Source organism: Microtus oregoni, unplaced genomic scaffold (genome assembly GCF_018167655.1).
Source record: "Microtus oregoni isolate MIOR12 unplaced genomic scaffold, Mior012 000042F_ref0000377, whole genome shotgun sequence".
Taxonomy (NCBI): domain Eukaryota; kingdom Metazoa; phylum Chordata; class Mammalia; order Rodentia; family Cricetidae; genus Microtus; species Microtus oregoni.
This window is the reverse complement of record NW_024543209.1, coordinates 22,104,920-22,128,788: the sequence shown is the minus strand read 5'-3', so window position 1 is coordinate 22,128,788 and position 23,869 is coordinate 22,104,920. Positions and strand designations below refer to the sequence as shown.

The window sequence follows — 23,869 nt, the reverse complement described above, 5'->3', positions numbered from 1 at the left end:
GGAACTGATACACAAAAGCCTCTCTCAGGGCTTCTCATCACAGAGGGAACGACATAAGCAGACTAACAGCACGGACCGGAGGATTCAGGGAAATTGTGGGAGACAAATTTGTGACCTGTGGGAAGAACTGTAGCTAGAATCACATCACAAAGAGGACATCACATGTACCCTTGTCGCAGGAGAAATGCCAGTGTTACATGTGCTTGGGAGATAAATTTGGTGAGCAGCACACAATACTAAAAAGTGGAAGAAAATGAACTTAATTTTCCCACATAAAACTATTTATGATTTGTAAAAGTGTGAAAATGAATACATTCATGATTTAATCCTCATTTTAACATTAAAAAGGATGAGAAAATAGACAAAAATGGATATTATGTGTAAAATTGCACATTAGTATGGGGTAGTAGATTGCTTGTCATTACTGACTGGTAAAAACCACTGCTTTGATGAGCCTTAGAAATCAAAATGTTATAAGGTACCATTGTTGGGAGTCCAAAGAAACAATGCCTAAGCTGAGAGCTGAGATATGATGTTTTCTTGGGAGAACATTCTCAGGAAATGGTCAGTAAATGCACCAAAGTAGGGGATGGTCTCCTTTAATATAATCCCACAACTGGATTGATAGAGAACAAAAAAATTAATCACACCATCAAGGTGAAGAAATGGGCCAACTACTTCTCTTCCTATTTAATCTATGTGTTCTTTATTGTAAAGGTCAATTCAGAGTTGGAGACAGAGAAAAGTCATGTGACTTTCCCTGGGATGCAACACCATTTGGGCAAGTATTATTATACACCTTTGGAGTAGTTATGATTTTCTATTAGTTCAATACTTGAGAGATGAATGTATACAGAATGGGAAAGAGGATGTGGGAAGAGAGGACATCTAAGTTGATTTTTAACAACATGACTCAGAAATTGCATGATGCTGCCCTTTGTTTAAATGTTCTCCTGGAAAAAAAAGGTTTAAGGACTAGGATATAAAGAATTATCTTGTGTAAAGCAGTTAATGCATGAGCACGGAGTTTATGTCCAGTTGACATCAGCATCATCTTCATGTCGGTGGAAGCAAGAACAGAAGGGACAAGAATGAAATCAGACATCTACAGCAGAGAACTCTGTGCATACAGACTACACCGTTCTTTTCAGTAAAGAAAGAAGAACACCCACAGGACTGAACTATATGGTGTTTACCTCCTTGTATTTCTCAAAAGGGCTTTCCTCGTTCTGAAAATATCATGGAGATGATTTGGAGGGACCTCATCCAGAGATTAATTTTCATTTCATTTACTGGACTTGGAGTTTTAGGGAACATCATCTTATTTGTGAGACATGTGTATACTCTCATTATGAGTCCTGAGAAAAAAAAAGTATAGATGTTATTATCATCCACTTGGCTTCTGTAAACACAATCATTATTCATTGCATAGGGGTCAGATACATAGCCGCTATTTTTTATTTTAGAAACTTCCTAGATGACGTCGGTTGTAAAACTATAATTTACCTAGAAAGGGTTGCCCGTGGCCTCTCCATCTGCACCACCTGTCTCCTGAGCGTGGTCCAGAGTGTCACCATCAGTCCCAGGACCACCCTTTGCAGAAAGCTCAAACCACAGACTGCATGGCAAGTTCTCCCCTTCCTCCTCCTCTTTTGGATCTTCAATTCCCTGATAAGCTTCAACTTGCTTCACTACATCACGGCAGCCAGGAGCACGAACAGGTCTGAAGCTGGGATTCATACTGGGTATTGCTGGATGCTGCCATCCGGCAACACAGTTAAGTGGCTGTTCCTTGCTCTCATGGCTCTTCGTGATGTTGTTTTTCAGAGTCTGATGGGCTGGAGCAGTGGGTCCATGGCTCTCCATCTGTACAAACATCACATACGTGTCCTGTACCTTCACAGCTCCAGGTCGGCAAATAATTCCAGGCTGGAAATCAGAGCTGCCCAGAGTGTTCTCACTCTCATGATCTGTTTCCTTTTCTTTTATTGGGCAGATTTCATTTTCTCCTTCTACACAGGCTTCACGGTGACACATGATTCCACAATACTCAACATAAAAGCATTTTTAGTACTTAGTTATGCTGGCCTCAGTCCCTTTGTCTTGATTTTCAGGGATGTCTATGTTGCTAAGCCCTGCTGTGTCCCCTGAGAAATAAGAAATTCTTTTTCTCACCCAGATTTTTATGAACTGAACTGTGTACACTGGGATGCTCTTCCATTCTATTGTATCACAACACTAAATGGATTGAGGTAATAGATTAATTTTTAAGAGAGCTTGTCCTGGATATTTAAGATTGGTTTGGGCTTTAGAGTGTTGGCGTTGATTCTCATTATCCCACCATCCCACCATCCCTGTCATGCAGTTTAGCTTGCTGCATCCTTCATCGGGAAATGCAGGAGGGCATGCAGTCGCCTGAAATTAAAATTTGATTTTTCCACATGCTAGATTTTTAGTCTCATATGGGTGCACAAACATTCCCTGTCTTCTTTTTCCTTCTAATATACTTCCGTGATCACCAACGCCTCTACTTATATACAAAGCACTTACTATTGCCAGAGACTGTTCTAAATATAGTAAGCAGAAGAACAAGTGAAGGAGAAGGATGTCAGGAAGCATCCTCTATCTGAAGGTCACTTGCAAAGTGGGGATGACCACAGAGAGAAGCTGTTTCATTGCACTTAGTGAATGCTTGGTATTGCTGGGTACCAAGCACTAAAAAACTGGTCAGAATAAACGCTGTAAGGCCATTACAAACACACTCGTGACACTGATGTTTGGTAATATGGAAAAGTACAGGGTAAATGTCATATTTAGAGAAGGCCATTGTGTTTTGGAAAACAAGCCCCACTTGAGAACCTCACTCCTGTGCACAGTGCTGTGTAAAAATATCCCAGGAACATTGCACCCCAGCTGCTGGCTCTCACTTCCATTCGCTCATTAGGGCCTACATAGAACATGTGGAATTGTTAGGTCGTCCTGCATGCCAGCCACACAGTCAGAGTTTAGGGCTCCATCCTCCCTATTGCTAGTCAGGCACATGTTGTTCAGCTGTGGACACAGGGGACTGCCGTCCTCAAGACACAGAGGAGAGCTGGCTGCTGAAGCTCATGCAGTCTCGCATTCTATGGCAACAGGACATTGGGGCTCTGAGGACTCTACAGCCTCCCACCCAGGAAAACACAGAGAGTCCAGATTTTGCTCTGAGACCACATCATCCAGGCTCCCTGTGCTGCAGGCATCCTAAGGAGGCTCCTGCCAGCGCCCTGTGTGCACCGCCTGGTGGGCCTCAGTGTGACAAAGGGCTGTTCACCAAAGCGCCCCATCAGCTTCTTGCAAGAAATGGAAAACCTCCACAGTCCCGGAAGGAATACTAAACAGCACCTGGCAGGGGTGCCAAAGGAACCTTCCTTCCCTGCTCAGGAGTTGAAACTTCCCAAAGCAACGCATGCAACAGTCCTGGTTGTGGGATTCTCAAATAATGGTGTCTCTTTGCTAAATTTTGGTGTCCACTTAGGTTTAAAACTACCTTGGGCACAAAGTCTGTTCCAATATTTGTGACATGTGTCCACTTCTGCCTTGGGATCCTAGGGAAAAGCCCGTAGACATTATCCTTATCCACTTGCCATTTTCTAATATGATCATTATTTGTACTGCAGGGATCATTGATATGATGACAGTGTTTTATTTCAGAAACTTCCTCGGAGATATTGGCTGTAAAGCTGTGGTGTATCTGGCAAGGATGGCACGAGGTTTATCCATCTGCACCACTTGTCTCCTCAGTGTGCTCCAGGCTGTCACCATCAGTCCCAGGACCACCCGTTGGACAAAGCGAAAACCACAGACCTCATGGCAAGTTCTTCCCTTTCTCCTCCTCTTTTGGATGGTTAATGTTCACGTAAGCTCCAACTTACTCTGTTACATCAAAGCAGGCCGTGACTTGAACAAGTCTCTACCTGGAATGTTCATTGGCCATTGCTATATGCTGCCATCAAGACATATAATCTAGTGGCTTTTCCTCTCCCTCACGGCGCTTCGAGATGTCATCTTGCAGAGTCTGATGGGCTGGAGCAGCGGGTCCATGGCTCTCCATCTGTATGAGCATCACAAGCGCATCCTCTACCTTCACAGCTCCAGGTGTGCGCACAATTCCCCTCCAGAAATCAGAGCTACATGGAGCGTGCTCATTCTAATGGCCTGCTTCCTTTTCTTCTACTGGGCAGATTTCATTCTCTCCTTCTACACTAGTTTCACAGGGACACATGATTCTATTTCACTAAATGTTAAGACACTTTTAGAACTTGGTTATGCTGGTTTTAGTCCCTATGTTCTGATTAGCAGATACATCCATGTTTCTAATGTCTTGCATGCTCACTGAGAAGTGTAGAAATTACATTCTACACATTTTCATATGAGCCAAATACATGAGCATTGTAAACTGCTTTGCCATGATGAATTTTAGAGCTGGGGACATAATGTTTGCCATGTAGCACAGGCTGACTGGCAGTCAGTACATGGCACAGGCTGACCTGAACCTTCTCAGTGTCTCAGATGCTGGGATTACCTACCAAACTACCATTTGCCTTAATGTTCTAATATATCACAGCATTAAATTAAATATTATAATTATATATGTCTGGTTCTTAAGAAATCTAACACTGTGCAGTTTCAAGATGACTTCAGGATTTCTATGCAGATGGAAAGTGGATTCTTACTACTTCCCATTCTACCACCCCTGTCATGTGACTTTTAGCCTCTCATTTGCACTGAAAAAAGAATCTAGAGGCAACTCTTCATACACAAATCAGCATTTCAGTTTTTCTGCAAAGCCAGAGCAGGAGAGTAAGATATGGTAGGTGAGCTGAGCCGGGAGTTGGTGGTGCATGCCTTTAATCCTAGCCCTTGGGAGGCAGACGCAGGTGGATCTCTTTGAGTTTGAGGCCAGCCTGGTCTACAGAGTGAGTGCCAGGGCTACACAGAGAAATCCTATCTTGGAAAACCAAAAGGAAAAGAAAAGATAGTGTAGGTGACCCTTATCAGTGGTGAGCACTCAGGGCGGAGGCAAGATAACAGGATGACAGTGAGACAAGACAAGTCAGTACGGCCCAGGAAATTTGATCAATTTGTGGATGCTGTGGAACAATTGTAATGAAGTTAGGCCTTTGATGGAGGAAGGTCATTGGTTAAAAAAATAAAGAAACTGCTTGGCTGGCCCTCATAGGTTAAAACATAGGTGGGAGGAGTAAACAGAACAGAATGCTGGGAGGAAGAGGAAGTGAGCTCAGACTCCACAGCTCTCCTCTCGGGGGCAGACGCCTCAGAGAGACGCCATGCTCCCGGCTCCTGGGCAGACACACGCGATGAAGCTCCGACCCAGGATGGATTTAGGCTAGAATCTTCCCGGTAAGACGGTTGCTCACAGATTATTAGAGATGGGTTGATCGGGATATTAGAATTAGCCAGTAAGGGCTAGAGCTAAAGGGCCAAGCAGTGTTTAAAAGAATATAGTTTGTGTGTTGTTATTTTGGGGCATAAGCTAGCAGGTGGCTGGGGCGCTGGGGATGCAGCCCAGCCGCTCTTATTACTACAGGCCTTAAGGAAAAACCACAAGAGTCTCTGGCCAACAGGCTCTCTCTCCACGTCTGGAGAACACATGGCACCCTGCTGTGTAAGTAGTTTGTGGACAGATTGTTTACACTGGAGTTTCCCCCTCACTTCCAGTCCCTCACTATGGCCTGTACTGAACATCCGAGTGTTCTATAAGTCTCAGCTCCTCTTTGGCCTAGAATCCCAGATTCTGTCTTCCCTGGAACTGCAAAGGTGCACCCTCTTGAGCTGCAGAACAGGGGACTGCAGTGCTGATCATGCAGAGAAGATCTGTGTTAGTGGTACCATTTGACACAGCCTTGGCAATTGGCAGAACACTAGGTGATATGGGATTCTTCTAGGTATGCTATGAATACCATTGTTTAATAAAGAAAATGCCTTCGCCTGATAGGGTAGAACATAGGTAAGCTTGGAAAACTAAACTGGATGCTGGGAAAAAGAAGGGCTGAGTCAGAGAGAAGCCATGGAGCCCACGCCGGAAACAGAAACTGGGAACTTTACCCAGTAAGCCACAGCCACATGGTGATACACAGATTACTTGAAATGGGTTAAACTGAGTACTAGCCAGTAAGAAGCTAGAGATAATGGGCCAAGCAGTGATTTAAACAATATAGCTTCTGTGTGATTATTTTGGGGCTGAGCAGTCGGGAACCAACAAGCAGCCCTTTTCTTCCAAAAGCTGGAAGCCTGAGAGCTCCATCGCCTCAGGCCCAGGAAAACCAGAGGATCCCAAATGTACCCGGATACCTCAGTCCTCAGGACACTGCACTGCAGTCATCTCAGGGAGGCTCTTATTCACTCTGGGCTGTGTGAGTGTGTCTCCTGAAGGGATCCAGGACCATAAGGGCTGTTCACCAACGCTGTCCATCAGCTCACTACACTCCTTCCCAGGACAGATAGAAAGACTCAAACAGTTCTTACAGGGAGTGGGCTTGAACGGCTCTGCTCCCTGTGTAGCTTAGCACTGTGCCTGGAGAGGAGCCAGTGCAGCCACACTCCTTCCTGGGTCCAAGAGTTGAAACTCTCCAGAGTAAAGCAAGAGGTAAGCCAGGCAGTGTGTCTCTGAAATACTGTTCTTTGCTAAGTTAAACTAAGTTTTTAATGTGTTGATCATATAGATTCAAGACCACTAGTATGAAAAGTTACTATGTCAGTCCTCTGAGTGGGGAGCCTCATCTTAAAATTGTCCTGATTGCCTTGATTGATGTAGGTTGTCACACCCCTATTGGGGGTGATTCCTAATGTTATCTGCCCACATTAAAAGGATGTGGTTGAGGGAAGATCTCCCTGCCTTGTGCTTGTGTAGCCTTCCCTCTTGCCTCTGAGTTGATTTGTTCTGTTGCTGCTGCTGGGGATGATTCCTTTATTGAGAGCAGAACCAGTGGCCGTCTGGGAAACTTCCAGGCTTCTGGAGCCAGAGTGGGACTACTGAGGTGCCTGATTGTGGACTAACTGCCCTTTATGGACCCAATGAGAGACAGCAATGTTGAGACTACTCCTACTGGTGAGGTACCCAGCCTGAAGGACCTCATGAATATTGGGTTCTCAGCTACTCCGACAGGATTTTGCTTTGCCCTAGTGTACTAACGTATCATATCATCATATCATATCATTATGTTAATCCGGAGTCAGACAAGGAGAGCATGCAGACAGTGGTACGGATGCAATAGGGAAGGAGAGCCAATAAAAGGACTGCGTGGTTCTGAGATGATGTTAGCAAGGCCACTGAGAGGCCCTGAGTGGAAGGTACTTTTTAGAACAACCCTACATCAGGAAGTAGCAATTCTATTTCACACTTCCTGTGCCTCTTCATCTGGGATGAGCCTGGGGATAGGGTGGCTTGGTAGACAGAATATGTGGCAACTCAAACTCAAAATTCCTATACAAGAGCAGGTTCTCTTGATAGAACGATTCAAGAGCATGATGTCTTCGTATGAGATGTGATCAAGCCATTTCTGTGAATTTAAAAATGTGGGAGTGTAGAAATTGGGCAGTAGCAGTTATAGAGGAAGCTAGATCTCCAATAATTTAAGATAGAATCAATAATGTTGTCTGAAGGCTAGGATATGAAGTGTGAGAGCATTTGACTTAAAATCCTGGGTAAATCACTGTGGAAATTTCATTAGATGAAAATGATTTAGAGGAATGCATTGCATGTTCACATAAGGAAGACCTATAGAGTTTCAGATATGTTAAACATTATTTGCATACTAAGCAACTTCTGTGGTTTCAATATGGTTTAAGGATCTCTCAGAGACCCCAGAGATTAGAAGTGTGATGTCCATCTGGCAGTGTTGAGGAGGCAGAACCTTCTTTGGAATGGAATCACCTCAACAAGTGACTCTTCATAAGCATTTAGGGGAGTCACATTGTCACTACATTGTTCCTGTCTTTAGACATGTGTTATTTGGTTTTACCCTGGGTTCCTGGGCTATTTATTCTCGGGTTCTTGATTAATCAAGCAGTGTCTAGCATAAGTTTCATCTTGTGGGGTTGGTTACTGTCATATATTTTGTGCTACCATAGTCCTATCATATACTGCAGGCAGTACACTATTGTAGACAGAGGGTTTGTGGCTGTGTTTGAGTGTATGTTTGTCTTTTGACAGAATGCAGAGTACCTTCCTACAGCAAGACACTGGGACATAGAAGTGAAGACTCTTTAGGCATTGCTTGATGTCTCCAAGTCCAGTGCGTAGTATCATGAGGTGTTAAGCAATGGAGACTTGAACTCAGTTTGTGAGGAGAAACCTAGAGTCTTGACAATAGCCTGGATTGTTTGGGGATTTCATAAGCTCCTTTGGCCAACAACCAATTTGGTTTTTTTTTTTTCAATTTCTGCCTACTATGACATATGTAATATACAACTTAGTTTTCCTAGTCCTGGATTCCACATTCAATAGAGAAGACAGAAATTCTGGTTTCCTCAAAAGCTGTCATTTCATTTACAGAAGGAGCATTTTTAGCTTCTAGTATGTGTCAACTGTGCCTATATGTATGGAGACACCATCATGCAGGGCACAGAGTAAGAGCCATGACCTCCAACTCATCTCCTATGTCAACCCAATGATGCTTTCTCTTCAAGAACAAAATAATGATGTCATTGCTTCTAGTCTTATCCCTGTATATTTATCTACATCATTTTTCATCTGTGCTGGGTAGGGCCACTTAGGAACTAGGATAAAATGTGCATGGAAACTCAACTCTTGGGAACACATAAGTTTTAGAAATGTCATTGAAGTTTTATAGTAAGTAAATGTTGCTTTTGGAATGAGACCAAGAAAATGTTAATTTCAAGTCCCATATGACATTTAATGTGAAGGAATGAAAGAATCAGTTACAACAAAGACCTTCACTACAACGGGGAAAGGTAGAACAAAGGACTCTCAACTTGTTCTAGTCCATGTGTGGGACTTGCACATGAATCCCCAGGGTTGAGCATCATTCATTCTAATCCGGTTTAGGAATGGATTTAAAAGGGAAAGCCAGTGACTTGATCTGTGCATCATAGGTTGGTCTTCTGTCAAGTCATAGCTTGGCACAGGGACTCTAAACATGTCCTGGATCATGTTTGGAATTTACTTAGTAAGCAGAATGCCTAGAGCTGGGAATTATTTATTTTACTCCTGTTTAAGATAGAATTTAGAAGGGCAGAAAGGATTTGGTCTGCCATTCAGACCACAACTTGGCACATTGAAAAGATGAAAAACACTCAAGAGATTCAGGGAGCTCCGTACACAGAAACTTAGTTAGTCGTTCATTTTCTCAACTCACATCCTTCCTCGCAGAATAATTAAACCCTAATTAAGCTTGAAATAATCTCTGAGCAAAGCAGATGTAGTAATTGTGGAAACAGAAAAGCTGTACTTCAGGGAACAGGGCTCTGCAGAAGCCTTCCTTCCCCTGACACTGTGACAACATGAAATTTGTCTGCAATTCCTGGTAGAAGCCAAGAGCCCACAAATCCTGAAGTACAAATATGACCAGGCAGTGTCACCCTCCCAGAGCTACTCCAGATCCTGTCTGTATCACAGAGGTCCAGGTGAGTACATGGAGGTAAGATCTTCAATTCCCCCTGCTGTACCATGGAGAATTTCATTAAAGCAGAAGACTCTCTCTGACTAATCCAGGGAGTAGTTGAGAGGCTCTGTGATCTTCAGGACCTCCACTTTCCTTCTGTCCCTGAGAAGGCTGGTCCCTGGCTCCAGAAAGATCAAAGGAGACTAGTTCCTGGACTTACAGAGATGGAAAAGAAATGCTGAGGAATCACTATCCATCCTCAAACTGGAGTACTATGACAGAGCTCTGGCTGGCCCATCGATTACGGTTTCTTTCTTTTTTTTTTTTTATTGAGAAAAGAGAAAAAAAAAAACAAATTTCCTCCTCCTCCCAGCCTCCCATTTCCCTCCCCCTCCTCCCACCCTTCTCCCCCTCCCCCCACTCCTCTCCCCCTCCCTCTCCAGCCCAAAGAGCAGTCAGATTTCCCTGCCCTGTGGTAAGTCCTAGGTCCTCCCCCCTCCGTGCATTTCTAGGAAGGTGAACATCCAAACTGGCTAGGCTCCCACAAAGCCAGCACATTACGTAGGTTCAAAACCCCGTGCCATTATCCCAGAGCCAAAAAGATGAACATGGGATGTACTCACTCATAATTGGTTTCTAGCCATAAACAAGGGTCACGGAGTCTACACTTGGTGATCCCAAAGAAGCTAAGTAAGAAGGTGAACCAAAGGAAAAGCATATAGTTGTCCTCTTGGCTATGGGAAGTAGACAAAATTGCCGGGGAGAAAATTGAGATCTTGGGGGTGGGGTGGGATGGGGGTAAGGGGAGATGGGGCGAGAGGGGGGAGAGGGGGAGAATGGGGGGGAGCTTGGGAAAGGGGGAGGACTGAGATGAAGGAAGGTTGGATGGGGGAGCACGGAAGCACGGTTCTTAGTTAAGGGAGCCACCTTAGGGTTGGCAAGAGACTTGAACCTAGAGTGGCTCCCAGATACCCAAGCCGAGGTCCCCAGTTAGTTCCTTGGGCAGCTGAGGATGGGGAACCTGAAATGACCCTATCCTAGAGCAATAATGACGAATATCTTGCATATCATCATAGAACCTTCATCTGGTGATGGATGGAGACAGAGACAGAGACCCACACTGGAGCACTGGACTGAGCTCCCAAGGTCCCGATGAGGAGCAGAAGGAGGGAGAACATGAGCAAAGAAGTCGGGACCACGAGGGGAGCACCCACCCACTGAGACAGTGGAGCTGATCTATTGGGAGCTCACCAAGGCCAGCTGGACTGTGACTGAAAAATCATGGGATAAAACTGGACTCTCTGAGCATGGCCAACAATGAGGGCTGATGAGAACCTACGGTTTCTTTCTTGTTTTTTCTTAAAGGAATCAATAGTATATAGACTATTTTCAGATGTCTGTCAAAACCTGGAGAAAATCATGACAACACTCCTGTAATGTCAGCACTAGAGAGACTGAGGCAAGGGAATTATTGAGACTCTATCTCAAAAATAACAAGACAAAAGAAAAATAAATTTTCTTGTTTTAGTCACCGTGTTTGCCAGCATTGTGACTCCTACAGTATCACTAGCATTTGTAACATTGATTCTTTTCAGGTTTGATGCATTTCCACTTTTCAAATATTGGCAGGTGTTTTCTTTTATAATAACATCGTAACTCCTAATTTACAGATGGTTTTTCCTCTGTATCCATTCTTTGTCTCTGCAGTCTATCACATAATATTATACATACTTATATCCGGTACAGTCTTTGTATGCCTGCTGGGTTTGGAGAAACATAAACCAGTAAGTGTATGAGTTATTATTACCATCTTGAGATTCCCTGCTACAAAGGATTAAGGCTGTAAACTAGAGCATCTTGAAATAGCTCATTTTAGTTTTGTTCCAGTGCTAAGCAGCAAAGACAAATAATCTGTTTTGCTTTTGTTTGCTTGTTTTTAGAAAACTAGGAAAGATGGATGTAACCTACATCAGGTTATTGGGGTTTATTCCCAGACAAGGGATCATCCATATAGCTAAACATAAGTCCATCCTGTCTTTTAAATTAGTTTCCTATAGCATTGCCCATTATAATGTGGAAATAATGTCTCCCTCCTGGGACAGTGCATTCCAGTAGAAGAAATCCTTTATTAGAACATCAGAATCTGTTCTGAAATGTGATTGAAACTTTGAAGGAAAAAAGATAAGAGCAGAAAAGTAGGAATTCTCAGGAAATCAAACATTCAAGAAACAGAAAAATGACAATATTTCCCATCAGGATTTAGGGTAAATTATTGAAGGGATTTTTAGAGATTCCAACCTCTGACTAAATACTTAATATTTATTGTAAATGTGCTAAGGAATGCTGATGTGCTTGGTATTAATGTCTGGAGTGTATTTCATTCTGTGCAGATACTTGGGGTGCTACTATGATTTCTAGGATGCACCTAGAAATACAGGCAATAATTACCCCTCTGTCAGAGGAGCAGTTGAAAAACAATAACTGACATTTCTAGAGCCATGCGGCAACATAAACCCAAACCTGGAAACACAGCTCAGTTTATACAGGACACAGGTGATATCATGAAGACATAGACGTTTAAAACAAACCTGTGGGTTTCACAGGAAGAAGCGCAGTGTGAACAGAGGCATTCCAAGTACTCAGAACACACAAACTCATGAAACATGCAGACTCCTCTTCTTGTAGAAAAGGTGCCAATGCTTACCACAAATCCCTGCGAAATGAGGAGGGTGCTCTGAATGACATCCTGTCGAGATCTGAATTCTGGAATCAGCTCAGACCAATGTGGAGCAATGCAGCCTGCCTGATAAGCAGGGGGGAAAAAGACAGGCAGAGAAGCACATTTCCAAACAAGCTGACATAACTTCTGCTCACAAGGTCCCACAGAGGCAAAGGCCACCATGACTTCTTTAATGGCAGAATCTTACTCATCCCAGTATGCCTAAACCACTGTACTGTACGTAGCCAATACTGAGGAGTCATAAGTCTAATGACTGCATTCAACTCACGGCTGCACCTAACACCTCATTAATCCGTTTCTTCCATCCTCCTCATCTGCTCCCCTGGTGGAGAGCTGGTCCATGCTCCCTGAGATGCCCTGAAGTCACTCACTGGAGTCACAAATGTCCTGAATTCATCTACTGGGGCCACAGTTCTCTTGTACACCCTCTCCTAAGAAGCACTACAGGGTTCTGCTAGACACACTCCTTAGCTGCTACCAGGTGGGTACATGAATTTTTCTGCCATCTTGTTATGACTCAGCTTTAACTGTCATGTCCTAAATTGAAAGGTCACACAATTTGATTTGACATTGAGGACTACCTTAAAAAATAACCAGTACACATATTTATGCAGTGAAGTCATAGAATGGTCAATAAACAAATTTTAAATTTAAAATTAAGATGGTGAAATAGAAGTTTTAATGCTTTGATGCCAAAGGCAAATCTAGAAATTGTTCAATTAGTCAAAAAGCAGAGAATAAAGGAATATTAAACAAAGAAGGGAACAGTGTGGAGGGTAAAGTTAGCAGATCTGAGAGATGTTACAGGTGCCGACCCAGCAGGGTTCCCAGTGTCTATAAGTGTGATGTGGGGGAGGCAGACAGGATCAGCAAGAGCCTCAGATTTGGGGAATTGGGTGGGGAATATAAAATATAGTGAGAAACAGAGGAAGAATTTGGATGGAGACAATGGAGTTCAATTCAGCTATGCTTAGAGTTAATCAGGATAATCCATGCAGACAGACAGACAGACAGACAGACAGAAACACACACACACACACAACTTGAACAAGTCATTTTTGCTAGTGCAGAGCTCATAAATAAAAACCTTCTTAAAAACTTTAGTTTTGAATAACAGTTACTAAACTCAGCTGTCAGAGCACACACAATATCCCAGGGTCTGCGCTGGGGAAAAGCAGGCTTTTCAAGGACCTAATCTGCAATATTACATATGTTCACCACTGCCTCTTGTACACTAGAAAATGCTATTGTGAAAAGTGCACTTTTCAGGTCCATGTCTAACATTTCTGATGTTTTCTTGAAAAATGTTTGCAGCAGTTTTTCTACCTAAAAATGGTTTTGAATTTCATAAAGGAAACCATTTTCCTCTTAATGACGATGGTTGGCACTCTGGGGAATATTTTCGTTTCTGTCAATTATATGTTCATTTGGTGGGGAGGCTCTGAGAAGAAACCCATACACCTTATTCTCATCCACTTGGCTTTTACAAACATCATAATCCTTCTTGCAAGAGGATTGCCAGCGCCAATAGCAGTTTTTGGTTTAATAAACTTCCTAGATGACATAGGATGTAAGATTTTCATTTACCTGCAGAGGGTTTCCCGTGGGGTTTCCATCTGCACCAGCAGTCTCCTCACTGTGGTCCAGGCCATCATCATCAGTCCCAGAGCATCTGGGTGGTGGAGGCTCAGACCAAAGTCTGTATGGCACATCCTTCCATTCTTTTTATTCTTTTGGATACTCAACGCTTTAATAGGTATGAACCTAATTTATTCCATCACAAGTATAAGCCTGAATATATCAGAGCTTAAGAATGGTGACAACTATTGTCATTTTATGCTAGAAAGTCAGAAAACAAAATGGATTGTTCTCCTTCTCATGGCCTTGAGAGATGCCGTGTTTCAAGGAGCCATGGGAGGGGCCAGTGGCTACATGGTACTTCTTCTCCACAAGCACCACCAGCATGTCCTCCACCTCCAGAACTCCAAGCTTCTCTACAGAACTCCCCCTGAGCTGAGAGCTGCTCAGAGTGTCCTCCTTCTGATGCTCTGTTTTGTTTTCTTCTATTGGGCTGACTGTGCTTTTTCTCTATTTTTAAGTCTCTCTTTAGTGGTCAATTATTGGGTAGTAAATACTCAAAAATTTCTTGCTCTTGGTTATGCAACTTTTAGCCCTGTTGTGTTGATTCACAGGGATGGACTTCTGCCTGAGTGTTGGCATGCTCCGTGAGAGAATTCGAGAAACTCTCTCATTATTATGTTCAACGAGTGTGAAAGAACTCTCAGTTCTACAATGTTGTAGGAAAGACAAAATCTCACATAGCAGTTTAAGCATATGTTTATTCTCAGAAAATCTTCTGAGAGACTCAAGACTTTAGCAAAGAGAGAGAAAGACCTTAGCAAATTATAGTGATATCAAGAATTCATTCTCTCTGTGACCACATGGGGAAGAAATTTTATTTTATTTAACTTTTTATATTTATATTCATTCCTTGTGTATGAATAGTTTGACTGCATTATATTTGTATAGCTTGTGTGTGCCTGGTACCTCTAGAGAAGGGAAGAGATCATAAATGATCTGTTACTGACTGGAGTAAGACTTATGGTTCTGAACCAAAATATGGTTACTAGGAATTGAACCTGCATCCTCAACAAAACCAGCTAGTGCTCTTAAGTGAACCAGCTGTCAGGCACTGAGAAAATGGCCTTAATAAGGATTTGTAAAATTGGTTTACTACTACCATGACTGGAAACATAAAGATGAATTTGGTAAATTTTATCAAACAGTGATTTAGTCACGCTAGTCCAAGAAATTCCATATCTTGTTCCTGATACTATGTTTGTTAAATGTTAGTGCCACAGGTCTGTTTGGGATTCTTCAAAGTGTCTGTAAGATTCCACCCACATAAAAGACTTTACAGAATTGTGAGAGGCTGACATGTGCTGTGCAGTACGTCACTAGATGACCAATGCTCAGTCACTGCATTTAAATGTCCTGAAACACCTCACTGGTCTTATATTCGTGAACATTCTCTGCAGGAATAAACATTATACATAAAAGATAAACTGGTTAATAAATACCATTTCATGTTTTATCTGTCTATAGCTTCTGTGCTGAGTAATAAAATGTGGATTGCCTTTTTCAAAATGAATAAATAAGGGTGATTGGATGAAGACTAACCCTCTATGTTGAAAAGCTCAGTTTTCTGTGCAGGCTACCTAAGAGCTTTGATGAAGGTGTGATGTGAAGAGTGTTTCAAGTTTTCAATAAAGGGTTCACCTTTAAAAAAAGAAAGAAAAGAGAAAAGGGACAGAGGCTTGTTTGCAGCTGCCTTTTGTTAATGCCAGGTTCTCTGCACAACACTATCCAGCTGTTTGTCACCAGAGCTGCGGAGGGTCTGATTCTACACTAATTTAAATAAAGGATATCAGAGGTGACTCTTAAGTTTTTAAAAATTAAGGCATAAGCCTAACTCTAGTGTGCAATATTCCTTTACACTGTGTATATAGGTCACTGTGATTGATTTAATAAAGAACTGCCTGGCCAATATGTGGACAGGTAGAGATTAGGTGGGACTGGCAGGCAGAAAGCTTGAAGGAGGGGAGGAGTCTCGGGAGTCACAGGGAGATGAAGAGGAAGCAGAAGATGAGCTTGCTGTACTGAGAAAAGGTACCAAGCCAAGTGGCAGAGTGTAGATAAGAAATATGGGTTGGCCAGGAGACCCAGCATTGGGGTGAGTTTCTGGCCCACGGCGCCAGCCTGGGACGGGGAGCTCGGGGGTTTCTTGGCCCCCTGTCCTGCTTGGGCTCTCTGCTGCCTCTTTCTTCCTGGCCCACCCAGCTTCCGTCCAGACCCCTCCCCACTTCGCCCCCACTGCCCTCTTTTGGCGCCTAGCATCGCCCAGCGCAGCCTATCTGGGCGCTGGGTCCGAGTAGCCGGGGCTCCCGGGGGGCAGCAGTTCCTTTGTTTCTGTGGCCTGCCTGCACCAAGCGGGGTAGGCGCTTTGTCTGCGGGCTGCCCAACCAGCACGGAGGCCTGATCTTTCGGCGCCAGGAGACCCAGCATTGGGGTGAGTTTCTGGCCCACGGCGCCAGCCTGGGACGGGGAGCTCGGGGGTTTCTTGGCCCCCTGTCCTGCTTGGGCTCTCTGCTGCCTCTTTCTTCCTGGCCCACCCAGCTTCCGTCCAGACCCCTCCCCACTTCGCCCCCACTGCCCTCTTTTGGCGCGTAGCATCGCCCAGCGCAGCCTATCTGGGCGCTGGGTCTGAGTACCCGGGGCTCCAGGGCGGGCAGCAGTTCCTTTGTTTCTGTGGCCTGCCTGCACCAAGCGGGGTAGGCGCTTTGTCTGCGGGCTGCCCAACCAGCACGGAGGCCTGATCTTTCGGCGCCAGGAGACCCAGCATTGGGGTGAGTTTCTGGCCCACGGCGCCAGCCTGGGACGGGGAGCTCGGGGGTTTCTTGGCCCCCTGTCCTGTTTGGGCTCTCTGCTGCCTCTTTCTTCCTGGCCCACCCAGCTTCCGTCCAGACCCCTCCCCACTTCGCCCCCACTGCCCTCTTTTGGCGCGTAGCATCGCCCAGCGCAGCCTATCTGGGCGCTGGGTCCGAGTACCCGGGGCTCCCGGGCGGGCAGCAGTTCCTTTGTTTCTGTGGCCTGCCTGCACCAAGCGGGGTAGGCGCTTTGTCTGCGGGCTGCCCAACCAGCACGGAGGCCTGATCTTTCGGCGCCAGGAGACCCAGCATTGGGGTGAGTTTCTGGCCCACGGCGCCAGCCTGGGACGGGGAGCTCGGGGGTTTCTTGGCCCCCTGTCCTGCTTGGGCTCTCTGCTGCCTCTTTCTTCCTGGCCCACCCAGCTTCCGTCCAGACCCCTCCCCACTTCGCCCCCACTGCCCTCTTTTGGCGCGTAGCATCGCCCAGCGCAGCCTATCTGGGCGCTGGGTCCGAGTAGCCGGGGCTCCCGGGGGGGCAGCAGTTCCTTTGTTTCTGTGGCCTGCCTGCACCAAGCGGGGTAGGCGCTTTGTCTGCGAGCTGCCCAACCAGCACGGAGGCCTGATCTTTCGGCGCCAGGAGACCCAGCATTGGGGTGAGTTTCTGGCCCACGGCGCCAGCCTGGGACGGGGAGCTCGGGGGTTTCTTGGCCCCCTGTCCTGCTTGGGCTCTCTGCTGCCTCTTTCTTCCTGGCCCACCCAGGTTCCGTCCAGACCCCTCCCCACTTCGCCCCCACTGCCCTCTTTTGGCGCCTAGCATCGCCCAGCGCAGCCTATCTGGGCGCTGGGTCCGAGTAGCCGGGGCTCCCGGGGGGCAGCAGTTCCTTTGTTTCTGTGGCCTGCCTGCACCAAGCGGGGTAGGCGCTTTGTCTGCAGGCTGCCCAACCAGCACGGAGGCCTGATCTTTCGGCGCCAGGAGACCCAGCATTGGGGTGAGTTTCTGGCCCACGGCGCCAGCCTGGGACGGGGAGCTCGGGGGTTTCTTGGCCCCCTGTCCTGCTTGGGCTCTCTGCTGCCTCTTTCTTCCTGGCCCACCCAGCTTCCGTCCAGACCCCTCCCCACTTCGCCCCCACTGCCCTCTTTTGGCGCGTAGCATCGCCCAGCGCAGCCTATCTGGGCGCTGGGTCCGAGTAGCCGGGGCTCCCGGGCGGGCAGCAGTTCCTTTGTTTCTGTGGCCTGCCTGCACCAAGCGGGGTAGGCGCTTTGTCTGCGGGCTGCCCAACCAGCACGGAGGCCTGATCTTTCGGCGCCAGGAGACCCAGCATTGGGGTGAGTTTCTGGCCCACGGCGCCAGCCTGGGACGGGGAGCTCGGGGGTTTCTTGGCCCCCTGTCCTGTTTGGGCTCTCTGCAGGGCCTCTACTCCCCGGGTGCTGCCTCTTTCTTCCTGGCCCACCCAGCTTCCGTCCAGAGCCCTCCCCACTTCGCCCCCACTGCCCTCTTTTGGCGCGTGGCATCGCCCAGCCCAGCCTATCTGGGCGCTGAGTCCGAGTAGCCGGGGCTCCCGGGGGGCAGCAGTTCCTTTGTTTCTGTGGCCTGCCTGCACCAAGCGGGGTAGGCGCTTTGTCTGCGAGCTGCCCAACCAGCAGGGAGGCCTGATCTTTCGGCGCCAGGAGACCCAGCATTGGGGAGACCCAGCATTGGGAGAGCCAACATTGGGGAGAGACAGCGTTTGGTAGGCAAGGAGACCTAATCCGGTAAAAGAAGATCCATAGGGAGCATTTGGAAGAAGAGATGGGCCGACGTCAAGGCAAGAATTCGCCCAACAAGCTGAAAAGCAACATGAAGCTACCAGAAACAAGCGACCTCACAACGGGAGGACAAGAACCCCTTAATCAAGAGGAAGGAGAAAAGATTGACTTCATGAAAGTGATTGACACCCTTAAACAGCATGTAAAAAACGCCCTTATAGAAATGGATGAGAAATATAACAGAAAGTTTGAAGAATTGAATAAATCAGTGAATGATACCCTAGAAAACCAAGGAAAAACAATCAAACAGATAATGGAAACAGTTCAAGACCTGAAAACTGAAATGGAGGCAAAGAAGAAAACACAAACAGAGGGCCGTCTGGACATGGAAAATCTAGGTAAACGAATAGAGACTACAGAAACAAGCATAACCAGCAGAATACAAGAGATAGAAGAAAGACTCTCGGATTCTGAAGATACCATAGAGAAAATAAACACACTGATCAAAGAAAGCAGCAAGTCCAACAAACTCTCATCACAAAACATTCAGGAAATATGGGACACAATAAAAAGACCAAACCTAAGAATAATAGGAGTAGAAGAAGGAGAAGAAGGGCAGCTCAATGGTCCAGAAAATCTATTTAATAAAATTATAGAAGAAAACTTTCCCAACCTAAGGAAAGATTTTCCTATGAAGGTGCAAGAAGCATACAGAACACCGAATAGGCTGGATCAAAAAAAAACATCCCCTCGCCATATAATTATCAAAACACAAAGCATACAAAATAAGGAAAGAATATTAAGAGCTGCAAAGGAAAAAGGCCAAATTACTTATAAAGGTAAACCTATCAGACTTACACCTGACTTCTCCATGGAAACCATGAAAGCCAGAAGGTCCTGGTTAGATGTACTGCAGAAACTGAGAGACCATGGGTGCAAGCCCAGATTACTATACCCAGCCAAGCTTTCATTCACTATAAATGGAGAAAATAAAATTTTCCAGGATAAAAACAAATTTAAACAATACGCAGCCACAAATCCAGCCTTACAGAAAGTAATTGAAGGAAAATCACTAACCAAGGAGTCCAACAATGACCACAATACCTCAGACATCTAGAGACCCTTCACCAACACAAAACAAAGAAGGGAAACTCACAAACTCTACGACTAAAAAAAAAAATGACCGGAGTTAACAACCACTGGTCATTAATATCACTTAATGTCAATGGACTCAACTCACCTATAAAAAGGCACAGGCTAAGAGATTGGATAAGAAAACAGGATCCAACATTCTGCTGTTTACAAGAAACACACCTCAACCACAAAGACAGGCACCTACTCAGAGTAAAGGGCTGGGAAAAGGCCTATCAAGCAAATGGTCCTAAGAAACAGGCAGGTGTGGCCATACTAATCTCTAACAAAGTTGACTTTAAACTTAAATCAATCAGAAGAGATGGAGAGGGGCATTTTATACTCATAACAGGAACAGTTCATCAGGATGAAGTCTCAATCCTGAACATCTATGCCCCTAATATAAAAGCACCCACGTACATAAAAGAAACATTGCTAAAATTCAAGGCAGCCATCAAACCGCACACACTAATAGTAGGAGACTTCAACACTCCTCTCTCACCAATGGACAGGTCAATCAGACAGGAACCTAACAGAGAAATAAGAGAATTAGTGAAGGTAATGAATCAAATGGACTTAACAGACATCTATAGAACATTCCATCCAAATAGGAAAGAATATACCTTCTTCTCTGCAGCTCATGGAACCTTCTCGAAAATCGACCACATAGTCGGTAACAAAGCAAACATCCACAGTTACAAAAAAATATTAGTAACCACCTGTGTCTTATCAGATCACCATGGATTAAAGTTAGAATTCAACAATAATGCTACCCCCAGAAAGCATACAAAGTCATGGAAACTGAACAGTCAACTATTGAACCATAGCTGGATTAAGGAAGAAATAAAGAAAGAAATTAAAGTCTTCCTGGAATTCAATGAAAATAAAGAAACAACATACTCAAACTTATGGGACACTATGAAAGCAGTCCTAAGAGGAAAGTTCATAGCACTAAGTGCCCACTTAAAGAAAACAGAGAAAGCTCACATTGGAGACTTAACAGCCCACCTGAAAGCTCTAGAAAAAAAAGAAGCAGACTCACCTAGGAGGAGTAGAAGACTGGAAATAATCAAAATGAGGGCTGAAATCAACAAAATAGAAACACAGAAAACAATACAAAAAATCAATGAAACAAAAAGCTGGTTCCTGGAGAAAATCAACAAGATTGACAAACCACTATCCAAGCTAATCAAACGGCAGAGAGAGAATTTGCAAATTAATAAGATCAGAAATGAAAAGGGGGACATAACCACAGACACAGAGGAAATTCAGAGAATCATTAGATCTTACTACAAAAGCCTATATGCCACAAAATTGGAAAATGTAAAGGAAATGGATACTTTTTTAGATAAATATCATATACCAAAGTTAAATCAGGACCTGGTGAACAATCTAAATAGACCTGTTAGTCGCGAAGAATTAGAAGAGGTTATCAAAAACCTCCCTACCAAAAAAAGCCCAGGACCAGATGGTTTCAATGCGGAATTCTACCAGATCTTCCAAGAAGATCTAATACCTATACTCCTTAATGTATTCCACAAGATAGAAACAGAAGGGTCATTACCAAACTCCTTTTATGAAGCCACAATTACTCTGATACCAAAACCACTCAAAGACTCAACCAGGAAAGAGAACTACAGGCCAATCTCACTCATGAATATCGACGCAAAAATCCTCAACAAAATACTGGCAAATCGAATCCAAGAACACATCCGAAAAATTATCCATTATGATCAAGTAGGCTTCATTCCTGAGATGCAGGGCTGGTTCAACATACGAAAATCTATCAATGTAATCCAGCATATAAATAAACTGAAAGAAAAAAACCATATGATCATTTCATTAGATGCTGAAAAAGCATTTGACAAAATTCAACATCCATTTATGTTAAAAGTCTTGGAGAGATTAGGGATACAAGGGTCATACCTAAATATAATAAAAGCTATATACAGCAAGCCGACAGCTAACATCAAATTAAACGGAGAGAAACTCAAAGCCATCCCACTTAACTCAGGAACACGACAAGGCTGTCCACTCTCCCCATACCTCTTCAATATAGTGCTTGAAGTTCTAGCAATAGCAATAAGACAACATAATGGAATCAAGGGGATTCGAATTGGAAAGGAAGAAGTTAAACTTTCGTTATTTGCAGATGATATGATAGTGTACATAAGCGACCCCAAAAACTCCACCAAAGAACTCCTACAGCTGATAAACAGCTTTAGTAATGTGGCAGGATACAAGATCAACTCCAAAAAATCAGTCGCCCTCTTATACACAAAGGATATGGAAGCAGAGAGGGAAATCAGAGAAGCTTCACCATTCACAATAGCCAAAAACAGCATAAAATATCTTGGGGTACATCTAACCAAGGAAGTGAAAGATCTATTTGACAAGAACTTTAAGGCATTGAAGAAAGAAATTGAAGAGGATACCAAAAAATGGATGGACCTCCCTTGCTCTTGGATTGGGAGGATCAACATAGTAAAAATGGCAATTCTACCAAAGGCTATTTATAGATTCACTGCAATCCCGATCAAGATCCCATCAAAATTCTTCACAGATCTGGAGAGGACAATAATCAACTTTATATGGAAAAACAAAAAACCCAGGATAGCCAAAACAATCCTATACAATAAAGGATCTTCTGGAGGCATTACCATCCCTGACTTCAAACTCTATTACAGAGCTACAGTAATGAAAACAGTGTGGTACTGGCATAAAAACAGAGAAGTCGACCAATGGAATCGTATAGAAGACCCGGATTTTATCCCACAAACCTATGAACACCTGATTTTCGATAAAGGAGCTAAAAGTATAAAATGGAAGAAAGAAAGCATCTTCAACAAATGGTGCTGGCACAACTGGATGTCATCTTGTAGAAGAATGAAAATAGACCCTTATCTATCACCGTGCACAAAACTCAAGTCCAAATGGATTAAAGACCTCAATATCAGCCCGAACACACTGAACCTGATAGAAGAGAAAGTGGGAAGTACCCTACAGGAGCTGGGCACAGGAGATCGCTTCCTATGTATAACCCCAGAAGCACAGACATTAAGGGCAACATTGAATAAATGGGACCTACTTAAACTGAGAAGCTTCTGTAAAGCAAAGGACATAGTCAATAAGACACAAAGGCAACCTACTGATTGGGAGAAGATCTTCACCAACCCCACAACAGACAAAGGTCTGATCTCCAAAATATATAGAGAACTCAAGAAACTAGACTTTAAAATGCTAATTAACCCAATTAAAAAATGGGGCACTGAACTGAACAGAGAATTCTCAGCAGAGGAAGTTCAAATGGCCAAAAGACACTTAAAGTCGTGCTCAACTTCCTTAGCAATCAGGGAAATGCAAATCAAAACAACTTTGAGATATCATCTTACACCTGTCAGAATGGCTAAAGTCAAAAACACCAAGGATAACCTTTGCTGGAGAGGCTGTGGAGGAACGGGTACCCTCATCCATTGCTGGTGGGAATGCCATCTTGTGCAACCACTGTGGAAGTCAGTGTTTCGGTTTCTCAGGAAATTCGGGATCAACTTACCCCTGGACCCAGCAATACCACTCCTGGGAATATACCCAAGAGATGCTCTATCATATGACAAAAGCATTTGTTCAACTATGTTCATAGCAGTATTATTTGTAATAGCCAGAACCTGGAAACAACCTAGATGCCCTTCAATGGAAGAATGGATGAAGAAAGTATGGAATATATACACGCTAGAGTACTACGCTGCGGTAAAAAACAATGACTTCTCGAATTTTGCAGGCAAATGGATGGAAATAGAAAACACTATCCTGAGTGAGGTGTCCCAGACCCAAAAAGATGAACATGGGATGTACTCGCTCATAATTGGTTTCTAGCCATAAATTAGGGCCACGGAGTCTACAATAGGTGAACCTAAAGAAGCTAAGTAAGAAGGTGAACCCAAGGAAAAACATATAGTTATCCTCTTGGCTAAGGGAAGTAGACCCAATTGCCGGGGAGAAAATTAGGATTTTGGGGGTGGGGTGGGATGGGGGTAAGGGGAGATGGGGAGAGAAAAGGTAGAAGGGAAGGAGGGGGGACTTGGGGAATCAGGAGAATTGGGATAAAGGAAAGGTGGATAGGGGAGCACGGAACCACAATTCTTAGTTAAGGGAACCACTTTAGGGTGAGCAAGAGATTTGACCCTAGAGGGGCTCCCAAG

At 44.4% G+C, this 23,869-nt stretch overlaps 3 pseudogenes; all 3 read left to right on the top strand.

Annotated features, from left to right (window-relative positions):
- The first annotated feature begins 1,058 nt into the window (after positions 1-1,058).
- Positions 1,059-2,151, top strand: LOC121434152 (annotated as a pseudogene).
- Positions 2,152-3,342: 1,191 nt separating this feature from the next.
- On the top strand, positions 3,343-4,378 carry LOC121433976 (annotated as a pseudogene).
- A 9,320-nt stretch (positions 4,379-13,698) lies between these two features.
- Positions 13,699-14,441, top strand: LOC121433975 (annotated as a pseudogene).
- Positions 14,442-23,869: the final 9,428 nt, after the last annotated feature.